The 11,514-nt window shown below is 32.0% G+C and overlaps 1 long non-coding RNA gene across 1 annotated transcript; it reads left to right on the top strand.

Moving 5' to 3' along the window:
* Nucleotides 1–5,520: 5,520 nt before the first annotated feature.
* LOC139502749 (uncharacterized) lies at nt 5,521–11,514 on the top strand. The gene is made up of 3 exons (XR_011658925.1): nt 5,521–6,335; nt 6,825–6,960; nt 7,886–11,514. It is a non-coding gene; the product is annotated as an uncharacterized lncRNA (long non-coding RNA).

Here is an 11,514-nt window from a genome sequence, read left to right as displayed (position 1 = left end):
TTTCATCTAACTGCAAGTTTAAGGCGGCCCTTAGGCTACAACCGTTTGAGGGAATTTTATTTTGCAAACTGACGACCACACCACAACTGTGAACTGAAGAATAAAGCCATGGAATACTATCATTTAAACGAATAATCAAATTTCATAAAAAAAAAATTACATACAACCCTATGTAATGCAAAACAATAACATCAAACAAAAACTAAATTAATTTGACTTGCTAAAAAGGATAATCTCTATAAAGATAATCCGGCTTACCTTTTTGGAATTTTACACCTATTCCTAAGTCAGTTAATTGCGAATTAAAGAAAAACGTCACATATATATCTGTGTTTACATTTTGTACATCTACATTTACATGTGCATTATTATTGTTTGTTTTGAAGGCGGAAATTCAAAATAGTTCATCAAGATACGGGAGATAACTCGTATCTGTGAACATTATCTCGTATAAAAGCTGTTATCAACTTAACTAACACTGTCACCTGATAAACATGTACGCATATCTACGTTAATTACATACTTAACATTATGGTTTTAATGGTTAAACATAGGCGGATTCAAAGGGGGTGCTTTGGGGTGAGGATGGGGTTGGGAGATCCATACCGATTGACACACATGTTATTGTTCGGAAACTACAAAAATGCTTGTTTTTGGCACCTTTTTCGCCCCTAATTCCGAAACTGTTAGTACCATTACTCCCAAAATCAATCCCAATCTCCTTTTTGTGGTATTGCACCTTCTTGTAAAATTTCATAGAGATCCTGTCACTTAAACTAAAGTTATTTTCTAGAAAACAAATGTCTTCGGACGACAACGAGTACGACGACGCAGACGGCACAGTACGACAACGACAACGACGCCGACGACGAAATCATAGAATTATACGAACCTAAAAAAAAAATTGCGGTCGTATAATAACCGTGTCATACATTAACAGTTTAAATGTGATTGCTTACCTTTTCAGAGCAAATATGACGAGACTCGGTTTCAGTTTCGATTTTTGTCGTTCAAATCTTATAATTTTGAGCATAAATGTTCGAATAAATAATTCACCAAATGTGTTATATTTCGAAATTTTAAATCATCAACTTATTCTAAACAAGTTTTTTTTTCAGTTAATTAAAGGGGCATAAGTAACGGGAAATAAAAAAATATATAATTAGAATACGATTCTATTTTTGTTTAATTATTAAAAAGTTACGTAGTGATATAATAATTCGCTTTAAAAGCCAGTTTTGTGTCAAAATTAAATCTGAACGTTGATGACAAATTTGTTAAATTGAAATATCAAAGAACCTAAGTAACACATTTTCAACATATTCGCACACCACGTAAACATAAGTAGTATCATTTTTGTCGAGCCTGCAACTTTTTGTTGCAAAAAGCTCGACATAGGGATAGTGATCCGGCGGCGGCGGCGGCGTTAGCTCACTTCTTAAAAGCTTTATATTTTAGAAGGTGGAAGACCTGGATGATTCATACTTTGTATATAGATGCTCCATGTTACGAAGTTTCCGTCAGTCACATGTCCAATGTCCTTGACCTCATTTTCATGGTTCAGTGACCACTTGAAAAAAAAAGTTCAATTTTTTTGTAATGTTGAATTCTCTCTAATTATAAGTAATAGGATAACTATATTTGATATGTGCGTACCTTGCAAGGTCCTCATGTCTGTCAGACAGTTTTCACTTGACCTCGACCTCATTTCATGGATCAGTGAACAAGGTTAAGTTTTGGTGGTCAAGTCCACATCTCAGATACTATAAACAATAGGGCTAGTATATTCGATGTATGGAAGGACTGTAAGGTGTACATGTCCAACTGGCAGGTGTCATCTGACCTTGACCTCATTTTCATGGTTCAGTGGTTATAGTTAAATTTTTGTGTTTTGGTCTGTTTTTCTCATACTATATGCAATAGGTCTACTATATTTGGTATATGGAATGATTGTAAGGTGTACATGTCTAGCGGACAGATGTCCAGTGACCCTGACCTCATTTTCATGGTTCAGTGGTCAAAGTTAAGTTTTTGAGTTTTGGTCTTTTTATCTAATACTATATGCCATAGGTCAACTATATTTGGTGTATGGAAATATTTTATGGTCTTTATGTCAGTCACGCAGGTTTTATTTGACTGTGTTAAGTTTTTGTGTTTTTGTCTATTTTTCTTAAACTATAAGTAATGGGTCAACTATATATGTTGTATATAGAAGCATTGTTAGCTGTACATGTCTGCCTGGCATGTTTCATCTGACCTTGACCTCATTTTCAAGGTTCATTGGTTTTTTTTTAGTTATCTTGGTTAATGTTAAGTTTATGTGACAGTTGTAATAAAGCTTAGCTTTATACTTAGGACTATCAACATAATATCAATGATTAGTATAGAAGGCGAGACATTTCAGCGTGTGCACTCTTGTATTTTCACTTTAATGTTCTATACATATGAATCTTATTTTGTGGTCTTGTTGATATATAGTATCTGACTATATAGAAAATTCATCAATGTATACAAATGACGCACCATAAATAGCGTCCCGAATCGACAACGTTGAAAACGTATGAAAATCGTCCATGCAGTGGACAAACATTTCTTTGAAAAGGAAGTCGTTTTGACTACGCAAATCATCAAAAAGTATGTAGCTGTTTTGTAGAGTTAAGTAAAACTACGGAATAGCACTATTTAGCATGCAATACATCTAAATTTTCAATAAATAACGTCGCAAACGAAAGTTTATTTGTAAAAAGCGGCGAAATCCGACATTGGACATCTTGCAAGACATTTGCCAGAAGCCGCCGTTGCCATGATTTTTATATGTGGTGTGGGTGCTGCAATAATTTGATTTTGATATGGTCTATCTATGTACTTTTGTCAGCATAATTTACACAAAGGAAATTTCATATTATCTTATACTTTAAAACCTATAAATTTTTATAACTTCACATTTTCCTAAATCTTACCATAATGAACACTATTTGTTTTGCCAAAAAATAGCGTTGGTCGTTACAGGAACGCACATTCAGTAATATTGTAATACTTTATATATAAAGCATGCCATGTATTCGAATTTTCGCAGATATAACACTGTTTAGAAGAAATAGACTGATATGTGGACTTATTTGTAGATTGTGTCCTGCTGATTATTGTTGCTATGCAAATTTTCTGTTTCTTCAAGACAATATTTAGGCACAAATGGGGGATGGTGAAATACGTTTCAGGTCAATAACTCCCATAAGACGTATTCCGATAGTTTTAAGTAACTGTACAAGAATACTTAGTGTAAAGTTGAAATCATCCCTTCGAAATTCAACGAACACCATCATGTATTCATACGTACTGAACTAGGTTTCCAACAACCATATACAAATCAAGTATATATATCTATTTCACAGAATGGTGACGACTATGAGTGGCCGTTCATGTCATTTGCGGGATTATATTATACGCGTATGTATAACCAAGGAATTGTATATTTAAATATACAATTCCTTGGTATAACCAGATACATATACGCGTATATTACTGTCATATATGCGTATATTGATGTTTTATATATACGAATATGGCTGCAAGTAACCTCATTAAGATCTTTTTCCTACGTGAGGAAAGACCTTATTGGTTTTCTAACGTTTGTTTTTCTTTTTTAAGGTGTTTTTTTCACTTCTAAAGATTTAATACATGGATTATTGTTGTTTTTAACTATTTTTGCAGGCTTTCACAATGCATGTATCATAATTTCTCTTTTCTTGAAGTCTATTTTTAAATTTTTAATAGGTCCAAGTAATTTTTTTCTGAAATTTTTATGTTTCAATGTTTTAATTGTTAAATTATTTGTACAATTGCGATTTAATGCTAGATTTTTTTTTTGTCGTTTCTGTTAAATTTATTAACAATTTTTATATAAATTAGTGACGATTTAGAAATTGACATATTGTGAAGACACCTATCTATTGTCGAAAACTACATTTTGTTGTCCTGTAGATGTCCTGAGCTTATTTTGTCGTTCGATTGCTGTCTTATTGACATATAACCTACATATCCTACAGTTTTGGTTCCGTTTAGTGTACTTTTAAATCGGTGTATGAAAAATCATAACTGAAAAGGTTATTGAGTATAGATTAATTGCCTTTCTTTCCATCAATAATACACTTATACATGTATAGATAAAGATGAACCAAGGAGCGATGTACCTAAATTTGCAATATTACGTAAACAGAAAAAAATCCCCCCCCCAAAAACCCCCCCAAAAAAAACCCACCTATTCCACCTCCAATTTCTTTTCTTGAAGACATGTCACATATGCATTATCCAATTATAGCACAGTACGGACATAGAGATTCTACCAATGTCATGTGTTAAACCAGAGACATGGTTAAACGAGTACATATTATTTGTTTCGAAAATCAAAATATGTGCGTCAACGGCGATTTTTGTCGAGCATGCGAGTTTTGTCGCAATTTAAGCGAGACATAGCGATCCTACATTCTGTCGTCGGCGGTGGCGTCTACAAATAATCACTCTGTGGTTAACTGAACGGTTTTTACGGGGTTTTTGAAATTTTAATAAATTTCTAAACTATCATGGATTTCTACCACACTTGGACAGAAGCATGCTTATTCTCATAAGATAGTATCTAGAATTAAATTTTGTAAATAAAACGAATTAATTTTTCCATATTTTACTTATAAATGCCAGGATACAATACATTCACTCTGTGGTTAAAGTTTTTTAAATTTTAATAACTTCTTAAAATATTTTGTAAAAAAAAAAATCCTGATTATCCGTATTTTACTTTTGAATAGACTTAGTTTTTTTCTGCCAGTAACATTCAATCTGTGGTTACTGTTATATTTTTTTTAATTTTAATTTCTTGAAATATCCTTGATTTCTACCACAAACGGCTTGGACAGAAACTTGTTTTATATGCATGTTCAGAAAATAGTATCCAAAAGTAAATTTTGTAAAAAAAAAATCATGTTTATCCGTATTTTACTTTTAAATGGGCTTACTTTTTCTGCCAGTTAACATTATATTCACTCTGTGGTTAAAGTTAAAGTTTAAAAAAATTAATACCCTTCTTAATTAAAGTCTAATAAATCACTTATTAAACATCTACCTGAAACCCAGTATCCATGATTAAAGGGAAACTCCGTTAGTTTTCCATTGCTGAAGAATATATTAAAAAGATCTTTACATGTCATTTTTTATATCAAATATATTATCAGACCTTTTTATGCTCGATTTGAGATCTTAAGTTTATTGTTCAACAAGGCTATGGTCAAACAAATTTTATGAGTAGTTTTAATACCGAGGGTGTGTCTTGTTTTGTTATTTCTCATTGGTTTAAGTTTTAAGACCCTTCATTTTTGGCCATTGGAAAACTTCCCGCCAAAGTGTTTCAAATAGCACTTTGTCTTCAAACGAACAAGATGGACACAATTTACAGAAGCAAAAGATTTACGATGTAAACTTTGAAACTGTTCGGGAAGCCACAAAAAAACCAAGGTAAATATTCACCGCTTTTAAAATCTTTTCTCAAATTTTTTGGATATGAAAACAGAAGACCATCTGAAGAAATTTGAGAAGCTGGCTCGTGTTCATTTATCGTTCGAAATATGCATGAAATATTTGCGACTGGACGTTAAGCAACCAACAATAAACTAGACTGGGTTGATGCAGTCATGATTTGTCAAGTTTGCAATAGCAAATATATTGATGTTTGTGAAAGTCACACGGTGACCAACTGAATATTCATTAATATAGATAGCATATGTTTTGCTCAACTATCGATAGAAAAGTTTTGAAAATTTTTCTTTTTCTTTTTTTCGTATTTTACTGATAAATGGACTTATATATTTTTTTTACAGTTAGCATGAAGATGCAGTCTGGGGTTGAAGTGTATATATGATTAAGCTATATTTCAAAAGGTAGAAGAACTTGATTCTTCATATCTGTCCTTGGTCCACTTTTTAGTTTATCAGTTTTCGTGGTCAAACTTAAAAATTTGAATGCAGGTTCTTTGAGCCTCATGCTTCAGATTTTACTGTTCTTTAACAAGTTAAAAAGAATTCCCTTCAGGGCAATTCTTTTTTATCTGAGCAAAATTCAGTTACATATTTTTTTGCAATACTTTTGTCAGGTGAAAATATTTGGCTACACGGCTGGTTACTCAAGTGTGAAGTGAGTAGATTTGAGTGTATAAATTATCATGTGATCAACAGGTTTGAATTGGGCTTCATATTAGTTTAAATTGATCTTTACTTGGACAAACCCCTGTGTGTTTCCTTAAAATGTTTGGGGACATCAAATGAGTTCAAAGTTATAGAAGATTTAAGGTATCATTTATTTATCATAAATTTCTTTAATGTGATCTGTTTTGTTTGATTTACTACTAGAGATGTAAAACATCTTCTTAATGTCTGTGCATGTCTATATATACAAGCTTTACTTGAGTTACAGCATAGAGCTTTTACTTTAACCATTTAAGATTCATGATTGATTGTTGGTTGCATAATGTCTAGTGGCAAATATTACAAGAAGAATAGAGCTCATGTATCTGTCTAGGGAACAAATAACAGTTTAACCAATCAAATTTGGGTAAAGTTTTTGAACTGGTTGGCAAACTTACTGAAAACGTCTATGTTGAAAACCTTGTATTGTAGGGTCAATAGACTCAAAAGTATTGAGTCTATGGGAGCAACATTGCTAAATCAAAAAATTTCCCAACAAAACTTTAGGGAAGGTAGGGGTACAATAAACACACATACTTTTTTGTTTGCAACACATTTTCTGGAATAATTTTAATATTAAATGTTTCTTTTCAGTACTTTGACACTACAAACTTAGTCATCTAAAATCTAAATTGGTATTCAGATGCATCTAGGAAAGCAAGACAGTATATCAACTTCATTTCACAAACATGTTGATTTTCCCTTGATACAGCAGACCAAGTGAATGCAGGTATAGTCAAATAGTTTATTACAAAACTTAATCATTTTTTTTTTTTTTTACCATCCAGATTACAAGCAGGTTTATCTGATAATATATTGTACTATATGTTTATTAACAATTAGATTGTAAGTTTTGGTGGTGATCTTAACTAAATATACCTAAAAAAAAATTTATAAATGTTTGAGACCGAAAGCTTCTTGATTAGTTTTTTGATGATGGATATCTCCAAAAATTCTTTTTGATAAACTTTTCTCAGATTTGACTATTATTATGATTTGGACATTAAAGTATACAGCGGTATTCATCTTTAATAGACCTAGTGCTACAGTTTAATAGGTAAACAAATAATATGCACACAGGAATTATCATATCCATTCAGAACACAAAATCAGTACATAGACAGCATAAATAAACAAACAAAAGAAAGGAAGGAAAAGTGCTTTTATTGCTGTTCTTCATCTCATACATAATCAATTTGCACAAAATTTATCATTTTCACTCGAAACTTTGAAAAAGTTTTTAAAAAAAATTAAATATATGAAAATATATTTTTTGTTGCTATTGTTATACAAGTCATTTATACAGACATACATTTTATCAATGAAATTTATCATTATAAGTTATAAAAAGGTAATATAAGTTAAAGTACTCTTTTTTAGCTCACCTGGTCTGAAGGGCCAAGTGACCTTTTCTCATCACTTGGCGTCCGTCGTTGTTGTCTGTAGTCTGTCGTCGTTAACTCTTACAAAAAATCTTCTCCTCTGAAAATACTGGGCCAAATTAAACCAAACTTGACCACAATCATCATTGGGGTATCTAGTTTTAAAAATGTGTCCGGTGACCCGGCCAACCAACCAAGATTTATAAAGAATGATAAATAATAGAGTTTTAAGTTCCATTCTTTCATATTTATTAAAAAGAAATGATATTTTAGAGGAGCCAACAACTGAGCAGAGAGCAGAAGAGAGATTGATGACCTTGAAGAGTAAGCAATGAGAACAGTAAGACTGCTGTTAAGTATATCTGGGGTTACCAAATATTATGGTAAGAACCTCATCTATAATCAAACTTGGTGAGTATTCTTTTTGTTGGTTAGATATTATGCATCATTATGAAAAAAGGGGGATGTAGGGTATAAATCAACAAGGCAGCTACCCAATGAAAATAAATAACCAAAGACATCTACAGGTCTTCAACTATAGACTGATGTCAATAAAATGAACAGACTAACAAATAACTTAAAAACACACCAATATCTGACCTAAGCACATGAGCATGTTGCAGGGTGATTTTTTTTTTATATAAAGTCCACCCTTTTTGTGCAATGTCTAACCAAACTACAAAATTTCATACAGAAAACTTTGAAAATTTTGAATAAGCTAATTTGTTCTTTAAAAAAAAAATTTGCCAGATGCAATTAACAAACAACAAAATATTTGGAAATCTTGACTCCCCCGCAAGAGAAAAATGTCACTCTTATTATTAAGGAAAATGGCCACTACCTCAATGGTCTTTAAAATTAATTCAGTTGCTCTGGTCATTTTTCAAAATTTAACAAGTGAATGGAGTTGTTTTGATGAAGCTTACTTTTAATCAATGGGAGATAACTGTGACCACAAGGATCATAATTCTGAAATCTTATCCTGAAATCCTGGGCTTAAAAACTTGAAATCCTGAGCTAGTCCCAAATTTAAATAAATTTAAATCTCGACATCTGGAAATTCGAAAAAAGAATTCCCGGATCTTGAAAGGGTCAATCCAAAAATCCCAAGCTTAAAAACACCCAATCCCAGAGTCCCGACAAAGGTCCTATCTACCCTCATATCTATAATTGATAACTAAGATAAAAGAAATACAGAAAATGCTTACATCAAATTGCCTTTTGCCATGCTTTCATCAACAAAAGTTTTTTTTAACATTTTCCAAAATAAATTCCAAGGCCAAGATGTAGGATGCCATTCTTCTAACAAAATACCACAGCATGGAGACCCAAATCAGCACACTAAAATGTCCAATGTGTGTCCTACATCTTGAAATAAATATCATTTTATAAATGTTCAAATATCTTCAAAAACATTTTTTTTTTTTACTCATTTCTACTCTGTTGAGACTATTTTACTAGCACTGCACTTTGACTTTGACTAGACAAACAAAATGTTTATTGAAGTTGAATGGCCTTAGTTGAGGACAGGAAACAAAATGTTTATTGAAGTTGAATGGCCTTAGTTAAGGACATGGAAAGCATTTTGTCATTGTTGGTTGTTTCATGGGCTTTGACCTCTTGAGTCATAAAGACCTTATGTATGTTAGTTCCATTGAAATGTTCAATACATTGTCAATGCTAAACATTTGATTGACTTTGACTGATTTTTTTTTAGTTTCTGAAGAGTATAAATGAGTTTGAACAAAATGCAGCATAACTTTTTCTACATGATAAGAAGATTTGATTTTAATATTTTCACTAAATTTACTGTTGATAGCAAGGCTTATGGTTTGTGCAATACTAGAATACGCTTTTTTTCACAAGGAGCTTGTCACTTTCAATCAAAAAACATTAAAGAATCCATCAAATTTGTAAAGCTAAGCTTAAGGTTTGATATGTTACACACATAGGAGCTTGAAATTGTTAAAAAAAATTACTGAATTATTTTGTGTATTTTACTCAGCTTCCATTCACTTTTTAAAAGTTTGAAAAAATACATTAAGATAATTTATCACTTAAAGAGGCATTTGCTATAAAAAAAAAGAAGACAATAAATAACAGCACTTCATTTTTGATAAACATAAATTAAAGTGGAATAATGAAGTAATGACCTGCAATTAGCAAGTAGATATAGGAAGATGTGGTGTGTCGAGTGCCAATGAGACAACTCTCCATCCAAATAACAATTTATGAAAGTAAACCATTATAGGTCAATGAACGTCCTTCAACACGGAGCCTTGGCTCACACTGAACAACAAGCTATAAAGGGCCCCAAAATTACTAGAGTAAAACCATTCAAACGTGAAAACCAACGGGTAGCAGTCTGTTTAGTTAAATTTTGTAAAAATGAGCTAAAAACTTTGCATATTTATTATTTTTTTCCAAGACTATATAATTTAACCTCATTTTGGTCTGTATGCATGCAACATTTAATAGGTACCATTGTAGTAGAAGGTTGCTCAGCTTGGTCAGATAATAAAAAGAACAGAATGTCAAAATAAAAAAATGAAACAAGGGAGCCACCGCACACAACGAGTTTGGTGACTGGTTTTTCCAACAAAAAATATGAATCTTATACAAAATTGAAAATAATGTCAAGAGACAACAACCCAACCAAAGAGCAGAAAACAGCCAAAGGCCACTAATGGCTCTTCAACTCCACCAGAAAATTCAGCATCAGGAGGCAGGATTCAGCAGACCCTACACAAAAATGTGTACCAGTTCGGTAAAAGTGGATGTCATACTAAACTCAAAAACATATAATGAACTAAAATTAAAAAAAACATACAAGACTAACAAAGGCCAGAGGCTTCTAACTATAGACAGGTGCATAAATACAGTGGGTTAAACAGGTTTGAGAGATCTCAACCCACACCTATACCTCTAGGAGCCAATGTAGAAAAACAAACACACAGCAATTCACACAGTAAAACTCATTTAAAAAAGAAGTCTGTGTCCCATGTCAGAAAAGGTAACATAAGAAACAGACTAACTAAGCCCAAATAGCAATAGTTTTGGTATTTTTACAGCAGTTACAATGCTAAATTTCATGGCACAATAAAGTAAAAAAAGTTGATTAAAAAAAAAATAATTTAATTTTGAATTTTACTTTAAAGAAAATAAAATAAAGTTTAATTGATATTATTCTTTTATGCCCATATGTAATTTTGTATATTTATTTATGTTTCATTTCAGAGTTCACCAACAGATTTATAATTCTATAATTTTGATTTTTGCAGATTGCAGCAGGGGGATGTTACAGTCATAGACCTTGAATAGACTCCGTTGTACTAGGCCAGGGAGGGTAGCGCATAGTTTCCGCAGCACTATACAACAGTAACAAGATCACTCTACCATGAGCTTGTTAAAGGGCCCGTTTGATGAAAGTGACACCAACGTTCTCCAAAACGCTACAGATTTTTTTTGCAGATGCAGCGGAGAGGATGTTTCAGTCATGGACTCATTTGATGGAAATGACACCAACGTTCTCCAACACTAATAATTTACAAATTTGTTTTTGTTTTAGATGCAACCTCAGTCATACGACCCCAGAGTATGGCTCGGTTGTAACAGATGAAGAAAAGTGGCATATAGATTTCTGTATGTCCATTTCTTTGTATAAAAGTGACAAATTACTAATCTTTCTTATTCATATCCATTTCAGAGTTCTTCCAAAGATGTATAGGTATACAATATTTATTATTTCTGTCTTTTTGTGTATTTTTGTCATTGAGATAAAACACACAGAAAAAATCAATCAGAAGTATTAACTGGTGTACAAATTTGAGAAGGAACACAAGAAATATCCTACCTCACAAAATTTAACACACCAGACATCTTAATTTTCCCCTTTTTTCAAT

The sequence above is a fragment of the Mytilus edulis genome, chromosome 14 (genome assembly GCF_963676685.1).
Source record: "Mytilus edulis chromosome 14, xbMytEdul2.2, whole genome shotgun sequence".
Lineage (NCBI taxonomy): Eukaryota > Metazoa > Mollusca > Bivalvia > Mytilida > Mytilidae > Mytilus > Mytilus edulis.
This window is presented reverse-complemented; position numbering and strand designations above follow the sequence as displayed.